The sequence below is a fragment of the Ranitomeya variabilis genome, chromosome 6, assembly GCF_051348905.1.
Source record: "Ranitomeya variabilis isolate aRanVar5 chromosome 6, aRanVar5.hap1, whole genome shotgun sequence".
NCBI classification, from domain to species: Eukaryota; Metazoa; Chordata; class Amphibia; order Anura; family Dendrobatidae; genus Ranitomeya; species Ranitomeya variabilis.
Window position 1 is genome coordinate 25107099 of NC_135237.1, and position 27735 is coordinate 25134833.

The 27735-nt window shown below is 44.7% G+C and overlaps 1 long non-coding RNA gene across 1 annotated transcript; it reads right to left on the reverse strand.

Moving 5' to 3' along the window:
* Window positions 1–832: 832 nt before the first annotated feature.
* On the reverse strand, window positions 833–9194 carry LOC143783377 (uncharacterized). The gene is made up of 3 exons (XR_013217138.1): window positions 8938–9194; window positions 6245–6370; window positions 833–931 (listed from the first exon to the last, which is right to left on the reverse strand). It is a non-coding gene; the product is annotated as an uncharacterized LOC143783377 (long non-coding RNA).
* Window positions 9195–27735: the final 18541 nt, after the last annotated feature.

Genomic DNA, 27735 nt, shown 5'->3' on the forward strand with positions numbered 1-27735 from the left:
AGGAGATGTACACTAATCAATTATAAGGTTTTAATCATAGATTGTAGATTATTGTTTTTATCATTATTTTAGATGCAAAAGAGGTTTAAAAATAACAGTTGTAAAAGTATACACAATCTTTAAAAAAATGAATGAAAATAGATAAAAAAAAACAATAGAGAACTACAATAGAGATGCCACTAAGCCTAAATATACAGAAGTAAATGTCTGGAAGCACATACTATACTCCACGGAAATTTTTAATCGGGGTCAGATTGCAAAATTTGAAAAAAAAATACAATAAAAAGGAGAGGTTGTGGAGTGCGGTGTGTTTGCGTGTTTCCGGGCCTGGATTTTATGAGCAGCTGTTGTAGAATTTCTCAGACTGTTATGCAATCCCACGGCGAGGGCTGTTCTTACAAACCCTGGAAATAATGTCATTATTACTATTACATCAGGGCGCAGGGCCACATCACAGGGCCAGGATCGTATGGAAGGAGCTGCCGCCGCTGCTGCTGGTGTGTATGGAATTTCCGGCCCGAGCATCAGCCTATGCATAACCGAATCAAGGGAGGAAACAATGTATCAGTATTATAACACTGATCATACACTGATAGGAACAGATGGGAGGAAAAGTGCCATTAGTGAAAGAAGCAGACATCACTTATAGGGGAATATTCCTGACAGGAGCACGACTCTTATCTTATTATCATGCAGATTATTAATTATTATAATTGTATTATTGCTGCTAGTAGTAATAGAAATAGAACGTATGGTGAGGAGCATTTCTAGTTCTTAACGGTAAAAGTTACAGATGAGAGAATCGATTCTTAACTAATCAAATTTGTTTAGGATTCTCACCCAGACAACCTCCATTTTCTTGGGTTCTGAGAGCCAGGAAGAGGTTTAAGAGTTATTCCCATCTTCATATATGCATGTTGTTGGATACTGTCTGTAAAAACAAGCACTTTCTCAATTTACTGCTCATTAAAATTATCGTCTGCTCTTGAGAGATTAACACTTTCCTTTTGTTTACATTCCATTGCCTAGGAGACAGATCACCGCTGTTGGCTAGCTTGTAAGCAACACACTGCTCTCATGTTCAGAAACAGGCACAGCATAGAGATCATTATGCAGCAATACTGAGCATTGTAGCTGTGAGTTCAGATTTGAAGAAAGATAAAAATACTTCCTAGCAAGTGGAAGCTGCATGGAAGACATTATACAGAAGTACTGAGCAGTGCAGATGGGAATACAGCACTGACGTGAGATAAATATTACAAAAAGAAGCAGCATTGAGGACATTATACAGAAGTACTGAGCAGTGTAGATGGGAATAGAGCACTGAAGTGAGATAAATATTAGAAAGCAGCATGGAGGACATGATACAGCAGTACTGAGCAGTATAGCTGTGAATACAGCCCTGGGGTGAGATAACACACTTGCTAGAAAGTATAAGCAACATAGAGGACATTATACAGAAATGCTAAGCAGTGCACCTGTGAATACAGTTCTGGAGTGAGATAAAAACACTTACAAAAAGTAGAAGCAACACATATGACATTATATGGCAGTATTGAGCAGTGTAGCTGTGAATACATCTCTGGGGTAAGATAAAACATTAGAAAGTAGAAGCAGCATAGGTGACATTATAAAGTAGTACAGTATTGCTGTGAAAGCAATTCTGGAGTGAGCTCAAATACTCACTGGAAAGTAGAAGCAGCATGGAGCATGTTATACAGCTATTTTGAGCAGCGTAGCTGTGTGTACAGTTCTGAAGTGAGATAAAACACTTACTAGAAAGCAAAAGCAGCATGGAGGACATTATGCAACATTACTGAGCAGTGTAGCTGTGAATACAGGTCTGGAGTGAGGTAAAACACGATACTAGAAAATAGAAGCAGCATAGAGAACATTATACAGCAGTACTGGGCAGTGTAACTGTGAATACAGTTCTGAAGTGAGATAAAACACTTACTAATAAAAAGGAGAAGCAGCATGGAGGACATTATACATCAGTACCATGCAGGATATATGCACTGAAATAAAATTAATTTCCAAGAAGCTGCAATTAAACCTGTCTATGTCTGATTGATTGCTCAATGTGCTGAGTGCTGCTACCCTCTCTATAGACCTCAATATGTTCCATAAACTGACACTTCACTTTACTGAAGTCTGTTTTCCTTTGATGAAGACAGACGGGCGGAGTAACAATGGCTCATGAGTATATAAGTATACGTTTATTATATTTGCTTAAACTATTAGTTTACGCAAAGTTTGTTGAAATGGCTGTGACATTTATTAGTAATAAATTGGCAGCTTCCTGTCGATACTGTGTATTGATGAAATGCTGCTAATCAGTGATGGGAGAGTGTTTGGACCAGGAGGCGGACATCTAGTCTTGTAGTGATAATCTCCTGCTGATAAAACATTGCCCAGAAAGTAACAACTCGCTGGAATCAGGGTCTCTGCCCTTACACACACTGCCCTCGAATTACATCGCAAGAAACCTGCTGACGGATTATTTTTAGTTAGTTGCATTGAACTTCATCAATTATTTAACACATCGATAGGAAGAGGAACATTATTGGGGAACAGCATCGCACCCTGTGAGGCCATCAACTGCCGTATACGTTACATAGATGGCAATTTCCAATAGTCTGTGTATGAGGCGGAGGGACGGGCGCACATGATAATGTTTATAGTTTATTATTTAAATTATGCAAATAGATAAAAAATAAAGCTACATAGTGACACTTCCCACCTGATGGTGATGACATAATGATGTTCCGGGTGCCCTGTACTCACTCCGTTAATCACAGCCTGCTATATATAGAGAGATGTAGTAAACAGCTGTGTAAACCTCACCAGATAAGCGGCATTACAATTTAATTAACTTCAAGTAGTGTTCTAGATTTAGTGAGCAAAAATAGAGTGAAAGGATGAGCTATTCCCAGGCAAAATGTGTACGGATCCCGCTACTATTCAGCCCCGTGGGTCGCTTCTTTCTCTTTACAAACAGTGCGTTTATTTGTAGCATTGCTGTATTTTTACCAATTTTTCTTTACGATGAGATTTTGCGCTTTAGATTCACAATGTATGTAACTGTACAAACTAAAGGGTCATTTTTTTTTCTTTTAGAATATCCATTTAAATGTATAATGAAGCGTTGAGCAATTTTTTCTTTTTTCAAAGCTGCAACAACATTCTGCTGAAAATTGTTCCTCGCCTGACGCCTGACTCCACCATCGGGGTCTTCAACCCCTCTGCTGTGGCCGTCTCTCTCTCTCTCTCTGCCCCTGTGCAAGTCAAGTTATTATTGCAACCTGGCTTGCCCCGTCAATATTACTTCCTAAGACATTATTAGTCATCTCGGGCAGCTGAAGGCCACCTGAGTATTCAAGTAGTAGAGGAATCCGTGCCGCAACCACACTGATGGGCTCAGATTTTCTTTTTTAAAAGGGAACCTGTGACCTGAAAAAATGTTATTAACCTGCAAAGATGGGGTTAATCTGCAGGTTAATAGTGTTCTAAACCTGCCGATGCTGCCGGGAGTCATAGAGGCGACGCCAGCGCTGGTTCAGTCACCACTGAGCTTCTGTCAGTGTCGGGGGCTGCACTCACAGCCACCATGCTCAATACACTGAGCGGTGACTGATCCCATGCGGCACCGCCCCATATCTGCAGGTGAATAGCATTTTTTCAGGTGATAGATTCACTTTAAGTCCCCTTACGGACACATTTGCTACTTTGCACCTCTCTGTTACTGAGGTCCCACCTAATAAACCTAGCTCTGCTGCACTGCTGGTCTCTGTTACACCATCGGTCTCTTCTACACTGCTGGTCTCTGCTACATTATCACAAATGTGACCCCTGACAGGGGCGCAACTATAATAGGTGCAGGGGTTGAAATCGCACCCTGACCCTGTAGTCTTTGGGAGCCCAAAAAGTTCATTAGGCCCATATGAAAAGACCAATACTGCTAAACACCTGCTATAGCTGGGTGCCCTGTTACAAATTTTGCATTGGGGCCCAGAACGTTGAATTTACCACTGCTACCAAACTCAATCAGCTCTACAACCAGGCATACCCAGCTCTGCAATTTGCTTTATTATAAAATTCCCTTCTCACTGTCCTGCTCGTCGCCGTATCCATTATTTTTTCTTTGTATCCTTTGACATTTTTGTTTGAAGAGAGGACGTCATTCATGGGGTGGCGCTGCGGTTACTTGCCACAGCTTCTGTCCCAGCCATCCGCTGATGACAGAATCACTCATGGTTATGGAGGCAGGGAAAAAGTAACCACAGCTTCTTTCACCTCCACCACACTGCTTTAGTCCTTGCCATCCACATCTTCAGTTCCAACTGCCCCACATCTTCTGCCCCGCCGCCCCGCATCGTTACCGCCATCCCCTGAGCAAGTCCAGAATTATTCTTTAGTCCCCACCATCCACATCTTGAATCTCAACTCCTACAAAGCTTCTGCATCTGTCGCACCACTTTGTCAATGGCTACTGCCCAAGTCCCAGCTTCTGTCCCCACCGCCTCATTGACTGAACAAGACTTTATCAGGGGATGGTGATAGAGGCAATGTGAGTGACTGCAGCACTACGCTAATGTCTCCCATCCAGAGGCAGCAAAGACGTGGGCAGCGCTGGCAGAAGCAGTGTGATAGAAGCTGCGGTCATTTCTTCATGCCTCCATCAACATCGCAATGTTTGATTCAGGACATCATCAGGCGCCTTCCCTAGATGATGTTTTGTTTCTTGGGCAGTGATAGAAGCTGAAGAGAAGTGACACTTGGACCATCCTCCTGATGATGTCCCGATTGAGACTCCTCTCAAACGAAGCAACACAGGAAGTAAAGTAGAAAGAACCCACACAGGTAGGGATTAATCTACGTTCACATTTGCGGTTGGCGCCGCAGCGTCGGGCGCCGCAGCGTCGCCGTATGCGTCATGCGCCCCTATATTTAACATGGGGGCGCATGGACATGCGTCGCACTTGCGTTTTGCGCCGCATGCGTCCCTGCGGCGCCCGCGTCCGGGCGCAGAGGACGCAGCAAGTTGCATTTTTGCTGCGTCCAAAATCAATGAAAAAAAGGACGCATGCGGCGCAAAACGCAGCGTTGTGCATGTGTTTTGCTGCGTTTTTGTTTGCGTTGTGCGTTGCGGCGCCAACGCTGCGGCGCACAGCGCAAATGTGAACGTAGCCTTAGCTGTATAGGGAGAACAGTAGGGAATTTTAGAATAAGGCAAATTACAAAAGTGGTTGGGGCTTAAAAATAGATATTTACACAGGACAATTTATGTATTGGACCACCCCTTTAACTGTGTTAGGCCGGGTTGGACTCTGACATATCACAAGTGCATTAGGCCAGGTTCACACCAATCAACTAGTGATGTTAAAGGGAATCTGTCAGCAGATTTTTGCCAAGGAATCTGACAGAAGCATGATGTAAAGGCAGAGACCCTGATTCCACGGATGTGTCACTTACTGGGCTGAGTTTTGATAGAATCCCTGTTTCCTCTGTTGTAGGTGTAGCAATGGTCAGAGTACTGAGCTGTGTATAACCCCGTCCACACCACTGATTGGCTGCTTCCTGTGTACACTGTGAGCAAGCTGCCAATCGGTGCTGAGGGCGGGGATACACAGATTAGCCTGACTACCTGGCAAGCAACAACTAGTCCTGCAGTGATAATCTTCTGCTGATAAAACACTGATTGTATTAAAGCTGTAGCAAACTACTGAGCAAGTGTCACATCCCTGGAATCAGGCTCTCTGCCTGCATTATATAGCAAAGAACTTCTGACAGATGCCATTTAAATGACCACTAATCAGTAACATGTGTGCCGGTCACTCAGTAGTTGTTTATAGCCGACCGCTTTTCAGATGCGCTCTGAGAGATCAGTAAGGCCCCATTCACACATCCGGAAAAAACAGTACCGGTACAATCAGTGTTTTTCTGGTCTTCATGGCCTGTAACGCCCCTTTAAATAATGACAGAAGATGCTCTACGCCTATCGGACTTGCCCTAGAGACAACAAGTTTCCCAACGCCTCCAGCAATATAGATCTCTTGGAAAAATAGGATGGTGCCCACCCAAACATAGCCACGTGGCAGAAATGCCGATGGGTCAGCCAAGGTTTGTAGTTTGCAAGAAAGAAACGCCATGAACTGGTAGAAGTAGATTTACATGGCGAAATTTTTTTCAAGATAACCTGTGATTCCAATACTCTGAAAAATCTGATAATCCGGCATCTCACCTTTCCAGATGACTTGCCCATTGATGTGACCAGTCTCGGGCTCCGCTCCGTGTGAGCCGGTATTGGAGGCTCAGCCTTGATTTTTCCTTCTAATGTTTCATAATGAAAACAGGTTTAAAATACGACCTGCACATAGAATAAATGTAATTACAGAAGCGTAATTGGTGAATCATCAAACACAGATGGCATGAACATAGATAAATGTGGAGCACTTTAATTAAATTGTAGCCAAACAAGATGTACAAATGAATGCAGAAGTTAATTATTAAAGGTGTGAACGTCGGGTTACAGATTGCCCCGCGTGCTGGATATTAGTTACATTCCGAATGTTGCAAAATGGTAATGATACAATGTGCAGAATGATGCGGGAAGTGCAGCAAGAATCTCCCTTAGATCCCGGCGGGGGAGGCTACGGCACATAAATCCGGACGGGGGAGGGTATGGCACATAGATCACGGCGGGGGAGGCTAAGCACATAGATCCAGGCGGGGGAGGCTACGGCACATAGATCTGGGCAGGGGAGGCTACAGCACATAGATCCCGGCGGGGGAGGCTACGGCACATAAATCCGGACGGGGGAGGGTATGGCACATAGATCCCGGCGGGGGAGGCTACGGCACATAGATCTTCAGCGCCCCAGAGTCCTGGTCGTTGCAGTACTGTGGCTCCGCCACTAAGGGGGGCTTTGGTACGTCTGATGGCACTGAAGGAGTTCATCTGACCAGGTATCACAGACACCAATACATTTCACAGTCGGGCCTCTAGGGGGAGCTAAGGGTGCTATTTATTAGGCCACTCCTCACCACTGTGGGTAAACTGGGGGTCAGGCAGGAAGTTAGATCAGAAAGCTGACTGGGTTGGAACCAGGCAACACCTTGTGGCAGGGGGTGTTGTGGGGGAAGATTCGGTAGGGTCCCTGTCAGGTTTGGGACCCTGACAGAGGCCTGGCAACAAGGAAGAACGTCACGGGACCGTGCCTGCACAGTATAGCGGCGGTGCCCTAAGAAAGGATCAGAAGCGAGATATATTGTGCTGAGTGAGAAACGAGATCAAAGCAAGAAGGAGAATACCAGTAGGAGTCGTGCTGTAAGACCGAGGCAACATCCTACTGAGGCGCACAACCGGCGGCCGGAACGCCGAGGAAGTATTTATATATCTAGCTCCAAGCAATACTTCAAACCAACGGCAGGACAGTCAGTCTCAGGCGGGCTGTCTCACATACATCACCTATGAAGACATGGGGGGCGCACTAGGAGAGGGGCGACTCTAGGGTCCCGGAAGAGCTCTGAGCCTACCCGTCATACGGGTGCCGTCCTAACCAGAACATCAGGGAGGGACGGAGGAGAAGAACATCATCCGAACGAGTTGTGAGGGAACATCAGAAACAGACACAACAGTTGTGGGGTACTATCCCGTAAGCACAGCAGGGGAGGACCACAACACATAGCGCTAGCAGGAAGGCACAGATTTCCACCTGCGAAGAGACCTCTGGAGGTGCCATTGGACCGGCCGGACTTGCGCAGCCTGGGGAACCGTATTCCGGACTGAGGACCCAGAGATCTTCAGTAAAGAGGTAAAGAGACTGCAACCTGGTGTCCTCGTTATTTACTGCAACCGGCACTACACCGCACCACTACCACCATCCACATCTATTATTTACTGTACGCCCCACAGCAGGGTCACGGACCGGGCCTAGCCACCGTGACAACCCCAGAGCAGAGACTTAGAGGCCCGGTATCGGGTACCCCTCGGCCCTGCGGCAGTGGGGGCGCTGCAGATCCGGGCAGGGGAGGCTATGGCACATAGATCATGGTGGAAGGGGCTACGGCACATAGATCCCGGCGGGGGAGGTTACAGCACATAGATCCCAGCGGGGGAGGCTACAGCACATAGATCCTTGACGGGGAGGCTACGGCACATAGATCCCGGCGGGGGAGGCTACGGCACATAGATCCCGGCGGGGGAGGCTACGGCACATAGATCTTGGCGGGGGAGGCTACGGCACATAGATCCCGGTGGGAGAGGCTACGGCACAGAGATCCCGGTGGGGGAGGCTACGGCACAAAGATCCTGGCGGGGGAGGCTATGGCATGTGCCCGCAGTTAAAAGGGCTACCCTTACAGGGATGGGCCGTGTTGTTGGTCTAAAGGCCATTGTTCAGTAATGCCCTCACAGCACAAGTCCACACACCCAGCCAGGACCTCCACTTTCATGTAACGTGGCGGGGCGCAGGAGACGAGTGCCTCGCCCACACCTACTGCCCCGAGCCATGTTACACATTCACATGGGGGACAAGGACCCTAGCTCTTGTGAGAGCTCCGACTGATGCTACTTTTTTCATCTGTCCTGTAAATAGGACATAAATGTCGTTGGTAGGGCCGCCCTTTTGTTACAATGGACGGCATCATTGGAGTTGTCAAGAATTTGAAAAAATGATTGCTTTCTTCCAGAAATGGCGCCACAACTGTCTGAAGTTTGTATCCGGCATCGCAGCTCAGCTCCATTCCCTTCAGTAAGCTGCAATAGCAGATAGAACCCACCGACATCTCTTATAACGCAGGCCCTCTATGGAAGGATGGAAACAAGCGCTTCTCCAGCCGTACATTGCTGAGCGCTGTCAGGCTACACAGAGTATTCGATTACGCAGCAGCTGGAGAAACGACAATGAAAATGACATAAACGAGATGACTCACGTGGATGTGAAGAAGGCCAGAGCTGCCGATGAAAAGGTCACCTGTGAGTAGAGTATATAGAAGTATATAGAGGGGACTGAGCCGTGCACGTCGTCAGGAACCCAACCTACATTACATGTCTGTAGTAGTAATCGTCTGTCACATCCACCCGTCAGCTCATCATTCATCACCTGTCCATCAGTTGTCATCAGCCTGTCAATTATCCTCTGCCCATAAATAATCATCTATGCATTGACGGGTCGTCCTAAAAAATCTGTATGTTGTCATCTGCACGTCTGTCACCATCTGTCAGTCAGTCATCAACTGTCATGATGTCAGTCAACTGCACATTAGTCATTATCTCTTCGTGAGACATCATCTGTTCATTGTCAGTACTGTAGGCATCATCTGCCCATCATCTGCTCATTAGTAATCCTCTGTCAATCAGTAGTCATCAATCCATTATCAAATCAGCATTCATTATCTGTCCATTATACGTCAGTTATCATCTGCTCGTTAGTCATCACCTGTTCATCTGCTATCATCTGTCCATTATCTGCTAATTATTAAACATCTGTTCATTATATGTTGTCATCATTCATCAAATGCTCATCAGTCATCATCAGCTCATCATTAATCCTCTGTTCATCATCAGTAAGTTATCTGCCTTTCAATCACCATTATTCATCCTCTGCTCATCATCTGCTCATCATTATACATCTGTCCATCCTTGTAAGTTTTTATCTGCTCGCCTTTCATGATCTGTCAATCAGTCATCATCTGTCAGAGTCATCATGTCAAACAGTTATCATCTGCTCATCATTACCTTGTCATTCATCATCTGTACATTATAAGTCAGCTGTCATCACCTGTCCATTATCAGTCAGTAGGTGTCATCTGTCTATCATCTGCCCATTAGTCATCATCAGACCATATCAGATCAAGAATCATGATCTTTCTATCATCCATCTGTTGTCATCTGCCCATTAGTCTTCATCTGTCCATCATCTGGTTATTATTAAATATCTGTCTGTTATCTGTTAGTTGTCACCTGTCTGTCTGTCATCATCTATCCATCATGCATCATCTGACAGTTATGTCAATCAATCATCACTTTCCCTTTACCCGCCCATCAATTTTCAGCTGTCCATCATCAGCTCATCATTTATCATCTGTCCATCATCAGTTAGTTATCATCTGCCTGTCAATCATCAACTGATCAATCATTATTATATATCCTCTGTCCTTCATTATTTTATCATTCATCATCTGACCATTATAGGTCAGCATACATCATCTGCAAATAGTCATCATCTGCATATTATTGGTCAGTAGACATCATCTGCCTATTAGTCATCATCTGCATATTATTGGTCAGTAGACATTATCTGCCCATTATTGTCAGTAGATATCATCTGCCCATTAGTCATCATCTGTTCATTATCTGCTGATGATTCATCATGACCTTTCCATCATATAACAATTGTCATCTACCTATTAGTTATCATCTGCCATCTGTAAATCAGTCATCAACTGTCCATCATCTGGTCATCATTAAACATCTGACAATCATCTGTCAGTTGTCTTCTGCCTGTCTGTCATCGTCCATCATTCACCATTCATTCATCAGTCAACAGCTTCCCATTAGTTATCAGCTGCTCGTCATCATCAGCTCATCATCCATCACCTGTCAGTTCTTACCTGCTCACTAATCATCTGTAAATCAGTCATCATCTACCCATCAGTTATCACCATCTCATCATTCCTCAAAAATAAGCAAGGACTACGTGGTGATACAAATTAGCAAATTGATATATAATCCTAATTCCAAAAATGTTTCGACTTTGTGCAAAATGTAACGAAAAATTAGAATGCAACAATCTGGAATATTGTATTCCACAGAACATAGGACAAAGATCAGAAGTTGAACATCGGATATTTCTCCATTTCATTTGAAAAAAAATGACTAATTTAGAAATTGATGGCAGCGACACATCTCAAAAAAGTAAATCCTGGGTCTTTGTCCATCATTGTTCATGAGGGGACCTCTTCTTCTTACAACGGTCTGTAAACGTCAGGAATGTGAGGAGACAATTGCTGGACTTTTGGGAGCTTCTACCTTCTTGTCTGTTGTTGGATTCTCGCTGCTCCACAGTTTGGTGTCTTTGCATTTTTCGTTTCCTAAATTCCCCAAATGTTCTCTATTGGTGAAAGGTTTGGACTGCAGGTGGCTGGTTTATCACTGGAACTTTTCTTCTGCGGAACTGTGCTGTTGTGATGGAGGCTGTATGTGATTTACCATCGTCTTGCTGAAATATATACGTTAAGTCATTCCCTGAAATAAACGTTGTCTGGATGGAGCAGATGTTGTTCTAACACCTCAATATAACGCTCAGCATTGATATCGCCTCTCGTGTGTGCTGTCTCTTCCATAGACAGTAATGCTCCCCGTACCATCAGAGATGCAGGACTGCATGCTGGTAACAAGCTGGATGGTCCCTCTCCCCAATAACAAGCTGGATGGTCCCTCTCCCCAATTACAAGCTGGATGGTGCCTCTCCCCAATAACAAGCTGGATGCTCCCTCTCCCCAATAACAAGCTGGATGGTCCCTTTCCCCAATAACAAGCTGGATGGTCCCTCTCCCCAATAACAAGCTGGATGCTCCCTCTCCCCAATAACAAGCTGGATGGTCCCTCTCCCCAATAACAAGCAGGATGGTCCCTTTCCCCAATAACAAGCTGGATGGTCCCTCTCCCAAATAACAAGCTGGATGGTCCCTCTCTCCATGAACAAGCTGGATGGTACCTCTCCTCCTGAGTCCACAGGACACTGAACTTTGTTGATCCTTCCAACCACAGAACAGTTTTCCCTTTACCCCCATATTTCATAAATGAGCTTTGGCCTCGAGAAGATGACAGCATTTCAGGATTTTGCAGATATATGGATTCTTCTTTGGTAGAGCTTTATTTTGTATTTGTGGATTGCACGGCCACCTGTGTTCACAGACAGTAAAGCCCATGCAGTGATTAGCACAATCGAAGCATGTCTGTATTTGATGTGGTGATCACGAGCATCCAGTATTGACTGTTGGTCTTGACTAGAAATGAGTAAATATTTCAATGTTCGGTTCAGATTATGATCGTCGAATTTGCAATATTTGCCGATTTATTCATCGAATATTCACCGAATATTACCAAACCCCATTCAAGTCAATGGGAGGCAAAAACAAACGCTACACATCACCGTAAAACAGTCCCAAAAGCTCACAAAACACATCGCATGAGGGACAGACACCAGGAAAGTGGCCTCAATTAACCCACAGTACAAACTGTAGCATGGAACTGCAGCAATCAGCCAGGCATGAGGTATCGGAGCTTGGGACAGCATTTACAGCTTTCAATTGAATATCACAGTAAGATGAGGTGGGTGAGGGATCGGTGTAGGCCTCCTTTGCTGGCAGCCCTGATACCACATGCAACACCTCTACCTGCTTTCATGCTGAGCCACACTCAGGTGGCACAAATATCAGTTTTCTAGACTACCATTGTCAGAAAAATGTAAGGATAGTAACACGGGTAGTTGAGTCCAAGGAACTGGAGGCCTGACGGTCTCAGAGGTCTACTGCTACAGGCAACACGCATGAAGGAGACCCAACCAGGAGTGTTCTGTTCACATTTCCAAAAATTATTGGCCGACACCACCAAAGTGGCATCAATTTCACCACAGTATAGATAGTAGAATAGGGACCAATATGTCTTCCACTACCCCCAATACAGCAGATGGACACCCAACCAGGAGTGTTCACATTTCCTAAAATTACGAGCAGACACCACAAACTGAATTATTGCTCCGGGTGCCAGAAAACCTATGTACACCTCTGCCTTATGCACGGTTGCACAGAACTGTCCCAGCCCGGGATTCAGCGCTTGATGCGACTAGGACCAGACAGATGACTGAGAAGCAGAGGAGCCGGAGAGGTCAGTGGTAAGATCAGTATAAGTATTATTTTATATTTTACGTTTATTATGTTCTGTGATCCCGAAAGACCAGAGTAAAATAAGGGACATTAAATTATGGGGAAAATCCGTGCAAAAAGGCAGATTTGAATGTTGCCGGAACCGCTCATCTCTATTAGGTTTGTGTTCTATGTTTTGTTGAGAATAATTTATCGCTATAAGAAATTTCCAGATCACTGCATTTTTGTTTTTTTTTACAGTTTACACTGTTTTTTTGTAGAATCTTCACAATTTAGCATTTTTTCAGCATATTGGGCAGCCAGTGATTGTCCCACCTGCATTGCTCCTTTCCTATCCCACCAATATCCGGATCTCCAGCCAGTAAAGGTCACAAATATGGCGGATAATAATTTGATAGCTAACGTATATATTTTGATATATCTTTATATTAATATGGTCTATTTTAGATTTGTACAGCAGAGATGACAGGGAGCAGCATGAAAATTGCCCCTCATGATTCCTCCGTGTTAATTTCCATGGTGTGGAAGAAAGAGATTGCAGAAGCGTACCAGACTCCGCAGCTCTCCAGGAACTCACAGTATATGCATCACTCACAGTGGAGAACCAAGATTCTGCCAGAACCACATTTATTCTTAGATACAATCGGGTGAAACTGGGTCACATTGAGCTCAATGCATTTTTGTGTGATATATTTTGTTTTTTAACCCCTTCACGACCCAGCCTATTTTGACCTTAATGACCTGGCCATTATTTGCAATGCTGACCAGTGTCCCTTTATGAGGTAATAACTCAGGAACGCTTCAACGGATCCTAGCGATTCTGAGACTGTTTTTTCGTGACATATTGGGCTTCATGGTAGTGGTAACTTTAGGTCGATAATTTTTGCATTTATTTGTGAAAAAAATGGAAATTTGGCGAAAATTTTGAAAATTTTGCAATTTTCAAATTTTGAATTTTTATTCTGTTAAACCAGAGAGTTATGTGACACAAAATAGTTAATAAATAACATTTCCCACATGTCTACTTTACATCAGCACAATTTTGGAAACAACATTTTTTTTGCTAGGAAGTTATAAGGGTTAAAATTTGACCAGCGATTTCTCATTTTTACAACAAAATTTACAAAACCCTTTTGTTTAGGGACCACCTCACATTTGAAGTCAGTTTGAGAGGTCTGAATGGCTGAAAATACCCAAAAGTGACACCATTCTAAAAACTGCACCCCTCAAGGTGCTCAAAACCACATTCAAGAAGTTTATTAACCCTTTAGGTGTTTCACAGCAGCAGAAGCAACATGGAAGGAAAAAATTAACATTTACCTTTTTTGTCACAAAAATGATATTTTAGCAACAATTTTTTTATTTTCCCAAGAGTAAAAGGAGAAAATGGACCGCGAAAGTTGTTGTCCAATTAGTTCTCAGTACGCTGATACCCCATATATGGGGGGAACCACTGATTGGGTGCACAGAAAGGCTCGGAAGGGAAGGAGCGCCATTTGATTTTTTGAATGAAAAATTGGCTCCAATCTTTAGCGGACACCATGTCAAGTTTGGAGAGCCCCTGTGTGCCTAAAGATTGGAGCTCCCCCACAAGTGACCCCATTTTGGAAATTAGACCCCCCCCAAGGAACTTATCTAGATACATAGTGAGCACTTTGAACCCCCAGGTGCTTCACAAATTGATCTGTAAAAATGAAAAAGTCCTTTTTTTTTCACAAAAAAATTATTTTAGCCTCAATTTTTTCATTTTCACATGGGCAGCAGGATAAAATGAATCCTAAAATTTGTTGGGCAATGTTTCCTGAGTACACGGATACCTCATATGTGGGGATAAACTACTGTTTGGGTGCACGGCAAGGCTCAGAAGAAAAGGAGCGCCATTTGACTTTTTGAATGAAAAATTAGCTCCAATCGTTAGGGGACACCATGTCGCATTTGGAGAGCCCCTGTGTGCCTAAAGATTGGAGCTTCCCCACAAGTGACCCCATTTTGGAAACTAGACCCCCCAAGGAACTTATCTAGATGCATAGTGAGCACTTTCAACCCCCAGGTGCTTCACAAATTGATCCGTAAAAATGAAAAAGTACTTTTTTTCACAAAAAATTTCTTTTAGTCTCAATTTTTTCATTTTCATATGGGCAACAGGATAAAATGAATTCTAAAATTTGTTGGGCAATTTCTCCTGAGTACACCAATACCTTATATGTGGGGGTAAACTACTGTTTGGGCACACGGCAAGGCTCGGAAGGGAAGGAGCGCCATTTGACTTTTTGAATGAAAAATTAGCTCCAATTGTTAGCGGACACCATGTCGCGTTTGGAGAGCCCCTGTGTGCTTAAACATTGGAGCTCCCCCACAAGTGACCCCGTTTTTGAAACTAGACCTCCCAAGGAACTTATCTAAATGTGTGGTGAGCACTTTTTACCTCCAAGTGCTTCACAGAAGTTTATAACGCAGAGCCGTGAAAATGAAAAATCTTTTTTTTCCTCAAAATGATTTTTAGTCCGCAATTTTTTATTTTCTCAAGGGTTACAGGAGAAATTAGACCCCAAAAGTTGCTATCCAGTTTGTCTTGAGTACGCTGGTACCCCATACGTGGGGGTAAACCACTATTTTGGCACACGTCGGGGCTCAGAAGGGAAGTAGTGACGTTTTGAAATGCAGACTTTGATGGAATGGTCTGTGGGCGTCACGTTGCATTTGCAGAGCCCCTGATTTGCCTAAACAGTAGAAACCCCCCACAAGTGACCCCATTTTGGAAAATAGACCCCCCAAGGAACTTATCTAGATGTGTGGTGAGCACTTTGAACCCCCAAGTGCTTCACAGAAGTTTATAACGCAGAGCCATGAAAATAAAAAATCATTTTTTTCCCACCAAAAATTTTTTAGCCCCCAATTTTTTATTATCCCAAGGGTAACAGGAGAAATTAGACCCCCAAATTTGTTGTGCAATTTTTACTGAGTATGCTTATGCCCCATATGTTTGGGTAAACCACTGTTTGGGCACATGTCGGGGCTCGGAAGGGAGGGAGCGCCATTTGACTTTTTGAACGCAAGATTGGCTGGAATCAATGGTGGCGCCATGTCATTTGGGACCCCCTGATGTGCCTAAACAGTGGAAACCCCTCAATTCTAACTCAAACACTAACCCCAACACACCCCTAACCCTAATCCCAACGCTAACCATAACCCTAACCACAAGCCTAACCCTAACCCCAACACACCGCTAACCCTAATCTTATCCCTAATTCCAACCCAAACCCTAATCCCAACCCTAACTCTAATTCCAACCCTAACCCTAAGGCTATGTGCCCACGTTGAGGATTCTTGTGCAGATTTTTCCACACCGTTTTTAAAAAATCCGCAGGTAAAACGCACTGCGTTTTACCTGCAGATTTATCGCGGATTTCACCTGCGGTTTTACACCTGCGGATTCCTATTGAGGAGCAGGTGTAAAATGCTGCGGAATCCGCACAAAGAATTGACATGCTGCGGAAAATGCAACTCAGCGTTTCCGCACTGTATTTTCCACACCATGGGCACAGCGGATTTGATTTTCCATAGGTTTACATGGTACTGTACACCGCATGGAAAACTGCTGCGAACCCGCAGCCAAATGCGCACCGTGTGCACATACCCTAATTCCAACCCTAATTCTAACCCTAATTCTGACCCTAACCCTAGTTCTAACCCTAACCCTAATTCTAACCCTAATTCTAACCCTAACCCTCACCCTAGTTCTAACCCTAACCCTAGTTTTAACCCTAACCCTAATTCTAACACTAACCCTAGTTCTAACCTTAGTTCTAACCCTAACCCTAGTTCAAGCCCTAACCCTAACCCTAGTTCTAACCCTAGCCCTAATTCTAACCCTAACCCTAGTTCTAACCCTAACCCTAGTTCTAACCCTAACCCTAGTGGAAAAATAAAAAAATATATATTTTCTTTATTTTATGATGTTCCCTACCTATGGGGGTGATAAAGGGGGGGGCTATTTACTATTTTTTTTTAGAACCTATCACAGTGATCAAAATGAATGAACGAATCTGCCGGCGGCAGATTCGGCGGCCGCACTGCGCATGCGCCTGCCATTTTGGAAGATTGCGGTGCCCATCCTAGATGCCAGACGGACACCGGAAGGGACCCCGGGACTCCGGAGGTACGGGGGGGTGGGATCAGACAGCAGGGGGGTGCCGGACAGGACAGAGGGGAGAGGAAGGCAGCGGAGGACATAATGGAGGGGAGGAAAGACTGATGGCGGCGGCAGATCGCAGCTGTCAGTCGGTGGTGAGTGCAGATCAGGGTCTCCAGCCATGGCCGATGATATTGCAGCATCGGTCATTTCTGGATTGCTCTGATTGGCTGTTTCACTTTCAACAGTCAATCAGAGCGATCGGAGCCACTGGGTAGCAAAGCCACCCCCCTGGGCTGAAGTACCACTCCCCCTGTCCCTGCAGGTCTGGTGAAATTGGAGTTAACCCTTTCACCCGATCTGCAGGGACGCGATCTCTCCATGACACCATATAGGCATCACAGGTCGGATTGGCACCGACTTTCATGACGCCACAGGTCGGGAAGGGGTTAAAACCACTAGATTTTATATGGAGTCTTAAAGAGAACCTGTCTGGCCTGATAACTCTATTAACCTGTCGATATAGGGTTAATCTGCAGATAAATAGCTTTTTTTACTTGCATACTGAAAGTGCAGCACCTAGGAGTAAATTAACTTTATTGATTCCGGGAGCCGCCGGCTTTCAGTCATAGAGGAGTGACCGGAGCAGCTACAGTCATCGCTCAGAACATAATGGGTGGCGGATATAAGCATGCTCCGGTATTTTGATTGACAGCTTGTTTTGTACTGACCTACTACAGAGCCAGCTGTGAGGCAAGGTGCCGGGCCGTGCTTACCGCCACCGCTCTTTGTTATGGTTCTCAATGGCAAGAGAACTTAGCCCAGCAAACATAAGTACTAGCTCTTGGAAGGATGGAAACTAAACTGACCATGAACTAAACCTGCCGCACAACTAACAGTAGCCGGGTAGCGTTGCCTACGTTTTTTATCCCTAGACGCCCAGCGCCGGCCGGAGGACTAACTAATCCTGGCAGAGGAAAATATAGTCCTGGCTCACCTCTAGAGAAGTTTCCCCGATAGGCAGACAGAGGCCCCCACATATATTGGCGGTGATTTCAGATGAAATGACAAACGCAGTATGAAAATAGGTTTAGCAAAATTGAGGTCCGCTTACTAGATAGCAGGAAGACAGAAAGGGCACTTTCATGGTCAGCTGAAAACCCTATCAAAATACCATCCTGAAATTACTTTAAGACTCTAGTATTAACTCATAACATCAGAGTGGCAATTTCAGATCACAAGAGCTTTCCAGACACAGAAACGAAACTACAGCAGTGAACTGGAACAAAATGCAAAAACAAACGAGGACTAAAGTCCAACTTAGCTGGGAGTTGTCTAGCAGCAGGAACATGCACAGAAAGGCTTCTGATTACAATGTTGACCGGCATGGAAGTGACAGAGGAGCAAGGTTAAATAGCGACTCCCACATCCTGATGGAAACAGGTGAACAGAGGGGATGATGCACACCAGTTCAATTCCACCAGTGGCCACCGGGGGAGCCCAAAATCCAATTTCACAACAGTACCCCCCCCTCAAGGAGGGGGCACCGAACCCTCACCAGAACCACCAGGGCGATCAGGATGAGCCCTATGAAAGGCACGGACCAGATCGGAGGCATGAACATCAGAGGCAGTCACCCAAGAATTATCCTCCTGACCGTATCCCTTCCATTTGACCAGATACTGGAGTTTCCGTCTGGAAACACGGGAGTCCAAGATTTTTTCCACAACGTACTCCAACTCGCCCTCAACCAACACCGGAGCAGGAGGCTCAACGGAAGGCACAACCGGTACCTCATACCTGCGCAACAATGACCGATGAAAAACATTATGAATAGAAAAAGATGCAGGGAGGTCCAAACGGAAGGACACAGGGTTAAGAATCTCCAATATCTTGTACGGGCCGATGAACCGAGGCTTAAACTTAGGAGAAGAAACCCTCATAGGGACAAAACGAGAAGACAACCACACCAAGTCCCCAACACAAAGCCAAGGACCAACCCGACGCCGGCGGTTGGCAAAAAGCTGAGTCTTCTCCTGGGACAACTTCAAATTGTCCACCACCTGCCCCCAAATCTGATGCAACCTCTCCACCACAGCATCCACTCCAGGACAATCCGAAGATTCCACCTGACCAGAAGAAAATCGAGGATGAAACCCCGAATTACAGAAAAAAGGAGACACCAAGGTGGCAGAGCTGGCCCGATTATTGAGGGCAAACTCCGCTAAAGGCAAAAAAGCAACCCAATCATCCTGATCTGCAGACACAAAACACCTCAAATATGTCTCCAAGGTCTGATTCGTCCGCTCGGTCTGGCCATTAGTCTGAGGATGGAAAGCAGACGAGAAAGACAAATCTATGCCCATCCTAGCACAGAATGCTCGCCAAAATCTAGACACGAATTGGGTTCCTCTGTCAGAAACGATATTCTCCGGAATACCATGCAAACGGACCACATTTTGAAAAAACAGAGGAACCAACTCGGAAGAAGAAGGCAACTTAGGCAGGGGAACCAAATGGACCATCTTAGAGAAACGGTCACACACCACCCAGATGACAGACATCTTCTGAGAAACAGGAAGATCCGAAATAAAATCCATCGAGATGTGCGTCCAGGGCCTCTTCAGGATAGGCAAGGGCAACAACAATCCACTAGCCCGAGAACAACAAGGCTTGGCCCGAGCACAAACGTCACAAGACTGCACAAAGCCTCGCACATCTCGAGACAGGGAAGGCCACCAGAAGGACCTTGCCACCAAATCCCTGGTACCAAAGATTCCAGGATGACCTGTCAACGCAGAAGAATGAACCTCAGAAATGACTTTACTGGTCCAATCATCAGGAACAAACAGTCTACCAGGTGGGCAACGATCAGGTCTATCCGCCTGAAACTCCTGCAAGGCCCGCCGCAGGTCTGGAGAAACGGCAGACAATATCACTCCATCCTTAAGGATACCTGTAGGTTCAGAGTTACCAGGGGAGTCAGGCTCAAAACTCCTAGAAAGGGCATCCACCTTAACATTCTTAGAACCCGGCAGGTAGGACACCACAAAATTAAACCGAGAGAAAAACAACGACCAGCGCGCCTGTCTAGGATTCAGGCGTCTGGCGGACTCAAGATAAATTAGATTTTTGTGGTCAGTCAATACCACCACCTGATGTCTAGCCCCCTCAAGCCAATGACGCCACTCCTCAAAAGCCCACTTCATGGCCAAAAGCTCCCGATTCCCAACATCATAATTCCGCTCGGCGGGCGAAAATTTACGCGAGAAAAAGGCACAAGGTCTCATCACGGAACAATCGGAACTTCTCTGCGACAAAACTGCCCCAGCTCCGATTTCAGAAGCGTCGACCTCAACCTGAAAAGGAAGAGCAACATCAGGCTGACGCAACACAGGGGCGGAAGAAAAGCGGCGCTTAAGCTCCCGAAAGGCCTCCACAGCAGCAGGGGACCAATCAGCAACATCAGCACCCTTCTTAGTCAAATCAGTCAATGGTTTAACAACATCAGAAAAACCAGCAATAAATCGACGATAAAAGTTAGCAAAGCCCAAAAATTTCTGAAGACTCTTAAGAGAAGAGGGTTGCGTCCAATCACAAATAGCCTGAACCTTGACAGGATCCATCTCGATGGAAGAGGGGGAAAAAATATATCCCAAAAAGGAAATCTTTTGAACCCCAAAAACGCACTTAGAACCCTTCACACACAAGGAATTAGACCGCAAAACCTGAAAAACCCTCCTGACCTGCTGGACATGAGAGTCCCAGTCATCCGAAAAAATCAAAATATCATCCAGATACACAATCATAAATTTATCCAAATAATCACGGAAAATGTCATGCATAAAGGACTGAAAGACTGAAGGGGCATTTGAAAGACCAAAAGGCATCACCAAATACTCAAAGTGGCCCTCGGGCGTATTAAATGCGGTCTTCCACTCATCCCCCTGCTTAATTCGCACCAAATTATACGCCCCACGGAGATCTATCTTAGAGAACCCTTTATGCGAGCAAACAAATCAGTCAGCAGTGGCAACGGATATTGATATTTAACCGTGATTTTATTCAAAAGCCGATAATCAATACACGGTCTCAAAGAGCCATCTTTCTTAGCCACAAAGAAAAAAACGGCTCCTAAGGGAGATGACGAAGGACGAATATGTCCCTTTTCCAAGGACTCCTTTATATATTCTCGCATAGCAGCATGTTCAGGCACAGACAGATTAAATAAACGACCCTTAGGGTATTTACTACCCGGAATCAAATCTATGGCACAATCGCACTCCCGGTGCGGAGGTAATGAACCAAGCTTAGGTTCTTCAAAAACGTCACGATATTCAGTCAAGAATTCAGGAATCTCAGAGGGAATAGATGATGAAATGGAAACCACAGGTACGTCCCCATGCTTCCCCTTACATCCCCAGCTTAACACAGACATAGCTTTCCAGTCAAGGACTGGGTTATGAGATTGCAGCCATGGCAATCCAAGCACCAACACATCATGTAGGTTATACAGCACAAGAAAGCGAATAGTCTCCTGATGATCCGGATTAATCCGCATAGTTACTTGTGTCCAGTATTGTGGTTTATTACTAGCCAATGGGGTGGAGTCAATCCCCTTCAGGGGTATAGGAGTTTCAAGAGGCTCTAAATCATACCCACAGCGTTTGGCAAAGGACCAATCCATAAGACTCAAAGCGGCGCCAGAGTCGACATAGGCATCCGCGGTAATAGATGATAAAGAACAAATCAGGGTCACAGATAGAATAAACTTAGACTGTAAAGTGCCAATTGAAACAGACTTATCAAGCTTCTTAGTACGCTTAGAGCATGCTGATATAACATGAGTTGAATCACCGCAATAGAAGCACAACCCATTTTTTCGTCTTAAATTCTGCCGTTCACTTCTGGACAGAATTCTATCACATTGCATATTCTCTGGCGTCTTCTCAGTAGACACCGCCAAATGGTGCACAGGTTTGCGCTCCCGCAGACGCCTATCGATCTGGATAGCCATTGTCATGGACTCATTCAGACCCGCAGGCACAGGGAACCCCACCATAACATCCTTAATGGCATCAGAGAGACCCTCTCTGAAATTCGCCGCCAGGGCGCACTCATTCCACTGAGTAAGCACAGCCCATTTACGGAATTTCTGGCAGTATATTTCAGCTTCGTCTTGCCCCTGAGATAGGGACATCAAGGCCTTTTCCGCCTGAAGCTCTAACTGAGGTTCCTCATAAAGCAACCCCAAGGCCAGAAAAAACGCATCCACATTGAGCAACGCAGGATCCCCTGGAGCCAATGCAAAAGCCCAATCCTGAGGTTCGCCCCGGAGCAAGGAAATCACAATCCTGACCTGCTGAGCAGGATCTCCAGCAGAGCGAGATTTCAGGGACAAAAATAACTTGCAATTATTTTTGAAATTTTGAAAGCAAGATCTATTCCCCGAGAAAAATTCAGGCAAAGGAATTCTAGGTTCAGATATAGGAACATGAACAACAAAATCTTGTAAATTTTGAACTTTCGTGGTGAGATTATTCAAACCTGCAGCTAAACTCTGAATATCCATTTTAAACAGGTGAACACAGAGCCATTCCAGGATTAGAAGGAGAGAGAGAGAGAGAAAGGCTGCAATATAGGCAGACTTGCAAGAGATTCAATTACAAGCACACTCAGAACTGAAGGGAAGGGGAAAAAAAAAAAAAAAAAAATCTTCAGCAGACTTCTCTTTTCTCTCCTTTCTCTGTCAATTAATTTAACCCTTTTTTGGGCCGGTCAAACTGTTATGGTTCTCAATGGCAAGAGAACTTAGCCCAGCAAACATAAGTACTAGCTCTTGGAAGGATGGAAACTAAACTGACCATGAACTAAACCTGCCGCACAACTAACAGTAGCCGGGTAGCGTTGCCTACGTTTTTTATCCCTAGACGCCCAGCGCCGGCCGGAGGACTAACTAATCCTGGCAGAGGAAAATATAGTCCTGGCTCACCTCTAGAGAAGTTTCCCCGATAGGCAGACAGAGGCCCCCACATATATTGGCGGTGATTTCAGATGAAATGACAAACGCAGTATGAAAATAGGTTTAGCAAAATTGAGGTCCGCTTACTAGATAGCAGGAAGACAGAAAGGGCACTTTCATGGTCAGCTGAAAACCCTATCAAAATACCATCCTGAAATTACTTTAAGACTCTAGTATTAACTCATAACATCAGAGTGGCAATTTCAGATCACAAGAGCTTTCCAGACACAGAAACGAAACTACAGCAGTGAACTGGAACAAAATGCAAAAACAAACGAGGACTAAAGTCCAACTTAGCTGGGAGTTGTCTAGCAGCAGGAACAAGCACAGAAAGGCTTCTGATTACAATGTTGACCGGCATGGAAGTGACAGAGGAGCAAGGTTAAATAGCGACTCCCACATCCTGATGGAAACAGGTGAACAGAGGGGATGATGCACACCAGTTCAATTCCACCAGTGGCCACCGGGGGAGCCCAAAATCCAATTTCACAACAGCTCTTGTTGTATTTGCTCCAGCTCCATGACTGAAAGCCGGTGGATCCCGGTAGAAACACAGTTCATTTTCTCTAAGGTGTCGCAATTTCAGTACAGTAGCCAAAATTTTTTTAGTAAAGCCCTACTTAAAGGAATACTAAACACACAAAAAAACTCAAAAAAATAAAAAGTATCCCAGGACTTACTCTAATAATCTCCTTCTATTATTTTATCTAATCTTGTCTCATATTACAATTACTACTGTGAAATAAATAAAGAAATCTCTGTGCGTCTCAGGAGATTAGCCATTTCTCCTCTTCTCCTCCTCACTGTCCTGTGTGCGGCTGTGAGATAACTGTCTGCAGCAGGAGCCTCTCCCCACTGCCTTGTCGAAATTTGCATAGAAGGTTTCTAAGGCCTGCCTTTAGCTTAGAGGATGGGACTTTAGTCATTCAGCAGTCCAATAGTGGAAATAATTAGCAGATTAACCCTAGTGTTCTCACTTTGATAAGACATTTTACTAAGCAGGAAAAGCAGATGTAGAGCTACGGTCTGGATTTCAACTTCTTAGACTCCATGCGAAGTAACTTATGGGAGGAGTGGGAGATTGAGCTAAACTGTTCTTCCTCCAAATCATTTTACCTCTGAATTGAGAGTCTAGGTATTAAAGGGAATGTATAGTTTAGAAAACCTATCTACATTATGAGTTTCTAATTAATAATCATTCATTCCCTATAGTAGCCAGACTAGACAGTAACTACAAATAAATATTGAGAACCAGGCTTGTCAATACATTTCAATCATAAGCCATTGATTTTAATCTAAAGGGTGTAATGCTTAATTTGTCCTGTGGTGGCGCTGTGGGGAAATGGAACACTTGCTGATGGATTCTCCTATCGATCACAGCTGATTACAGATCAAGATCTTACAAAAAAAAAACTTAACTAACAAAATGTGTAAAACTTGGAACTCCTTTAAATATAATTTTGCAGAAGGTGACAGATTTGTCAAACTTAAGAATGTTTTCCTATTCATAAAGCCTGTAAAATCTTCCTAAGATATGTAGGTAGGAGGTTGCAAGACTTTCTGCAAAAAAAAGTATAAAAATGTATATATTATAATTTGCACATTATATGATTGTAATCCAAGGCGTTTAACGGGGGGCCAATGCCCCAGGTGCAGAGTTCAAGTAGGAGGGCACCGACCAGCTTGTTATCAATAGAAAGTCCCATCTGTTTCTGAGTCCAAGGGGTTAACACTTGTTCTGACGGTATTAACATCGTTAATATGCATATTAATTACTAAGACACTTTCTGTGGCTTTCATCAAGCAGTCACGAGGAGGAGAATGTCTGCCCACAGATGGAATGAAATAAATATAATTAAGTGTTCGTGTAACCAGTTCTCTCCTCGCAGCATGCTGGGGCATCTGTCCTTTTGATCTCCTGATTTTTGTTAGTAAGAATGGATGGGAGGGGGGGATTATTCATTGGCTCCGAAATAGATATTAATTTAGAATAATAGCACTTCATGAACCTTTCATTGGGGCAGTGTTCACATGCGACACCAGTGTTCATCGCTTTGGCATCGTTACATTTCGTTTTTGAAGATTGTTTCCAGAAAGGAATGGAATTGCTTTGCTTTGATCATTGAAGGCCCCATTCCGGTGGTCTACAATATCGGCTATACTTGACTCCCGGAAGAGTAGGAAAATTGTCGAAGCCAACTACAACCTCTGAGTAAGCAACCATCCCAAAAGTTGGAAAATTGAAGGCTCGGAATGGCCATGGCTCGCATGAAAGACATGGTTGGTCACAAATTTTTTATATCACTTTGCAATCTAACATAAAAAACTATTTAAAAAGTTACAATCTCAGGGAGGATACCGGTTCTCATTGAAGGCTTAATGGAGGCTTGGCTCGTTCAGCACAGAATGACTGCTCAAACTAAGTACAGGCGCTCGGTGCTACATGGCATGGCCAAAAATTTAAGTGCACCTTCCTTCATGCTTGTTTTGCCTATGTCTCCACGTCCCTTTTCTTTGATTGACAGCTGTGGCTTTATAAAGTCAGAGCAGGGTGGAGATAGATGGAAAATAAGTAGATGGGGAAAATGCTCTAAAATGATTGGCCTTACCATGATGCACTGAGCGCCCGTACTTGGTTTGAACAGTCATTCTGTGCTGACATAATCCCTTTAATTTCAAGGCAATGTTCCATGGTAATAAAAAAATCTGCAAAGTAGCTCATACCATCCAATTTGGAGAATTTATAGGGGAGTCTCTGGTTTTGCAAGTATGAGTTACTTTGCATAAGTTGCTAAACGTATTATATTTTTGAACAGCCGTAACCCTCTGTGGCATAGAACTTACTGAGATATTGGACCTACCACAACAAAATTTGGCATTTAATAACAGGGCACAGAGACTAGACAGAGCCAGATGCATTAAAGTGCATGCCCCAGCCCTAGCCTTCCCAAAGTCGCTAGCCCTCTGCCTACCCGGTTATCTACTGCCCTGATCCTCTGTTATCTACTGCTCCAATCTTGTTACCTGCTGACCTGTTTCTCTGTTATCTACCACCCTGATTCTCTATTACATGCCGCCCTGATCCTCTGTTATCCACTGCCCCAATCCTCTGTTATCTACTGTCCCGATCCTCTGTTATTTACTGCCCCCAATTTTCTGTTATCTAGAGCCCCGATCCTCTGTTATCTACTGCCCGATCCTCTGTTATCAACTGACCCAATTTTCTATTATCTAGAGCCCCGATCCCTTGTTATCTACTGCCCGATCCTCTGTTATCTACTGCCCCACTTTTCTGTTATCTACTGCCCCAATCTTCTGTTATCTACTGCCCGATCCTCTGTTATCTACTGCCCCAATCCTTTGTTATCTACTGCCCGATCTTCTGTTATCTACTGCCCTAATTTTCTGTTATCTACTGCCCCGATCCTCTGTTATCTACTGCCCGATCCTCTGTTATCTGCTGCCCCAATCTCCTGTTTTCTACTGTCCCGATCCTCTGTTATCTACTGTCCGATCCTCTGTTATCTGCTGCCCTGATCCTGTTATCTGCAGCCCTGATTCTCTGTTGTCTACTGTCCTGATCCTGTTATCTACTGCCCTATCCTCTGTTATCTGCTGCCCTGATCCTGTTATCTGCTGCCCTGATTCTCTGCTATCTACTGTCCCGATCCTCTATCTACTGCCCCAATCTTCTGTTATCTACTGCCCCGATACTTTGTTATCTGCTGCCCAGATCCTCTGTTATCTACTGTCCCGATCCTCTGTTATCTACTGCCCTGATCCTCTGTTATCAACTGCCCTGATCCTCTGTTATCTACTGCCCCGATCCTCTGTTTTCTAATGCCCTGATCCACTGTTACACGCAGCCCTTATTCTCTGTTATCTATGGCCCTGATTCTCTGTTACATGCAGCTCTGATCCTGTTATCCACTGCCCTGATCGTTTTTATCTACTGCCCTGATCCTCTGTTATCTACTGCCCTGATCCTCTGTTATCTACTTCCCCGATCCTCTGTTATCTACTTCCCCGATCCTCTTATCTACTGCCCCAATCCTCTGTTATCTACTGCCCTGATCCTCTGGTATCTACTGCCACAATCCTGTTTTCTAATGCCCTGATCCAGCCCTTATTCTCTGTTATCTACTGCTCCGATCCCCTGTTATCTATGGCCTTGATTCTCTGTTACAGGCCACCCTGATCCTCTGTTATCCACTTCCCCGATCCTTTGTTATCTACTGCCCCGATCTTCTGTTGTCTACTGCCTTGATTCTCTGTTATCTACTGCCCTGATCCTCTGTTATCTGCTGCCCCGATCCTGTTATCTGCTGCCCTGATCCTATGCTATTTACTCCCCTGATCCTGTTACCTGTAACCCTGAACCTGTGTTATCTACTGCCCTGATCCTCTGCTATCTACTGTCTCAATCCTCTGTTATCTACAACTCCAATCCTCTGTTACATGTTGCCCTGGTCCTCTGTTATTTACTGCCCCAATCCTCTGTTATCTGCTTCCCCAATCCTGTTATCTTTCGCCCCTCCATCTCATAATTCGCAACCCTGATCCTCTGTTATCTTCTGCATCGACCTGATCCTCTGTTATGCATCACTGTAATCCTGTTATCTACTGCCCCAATCCTCTGTTACATGTCACCCTGATCCTCTGTTATTCAACACCTCAATCCTGTGTT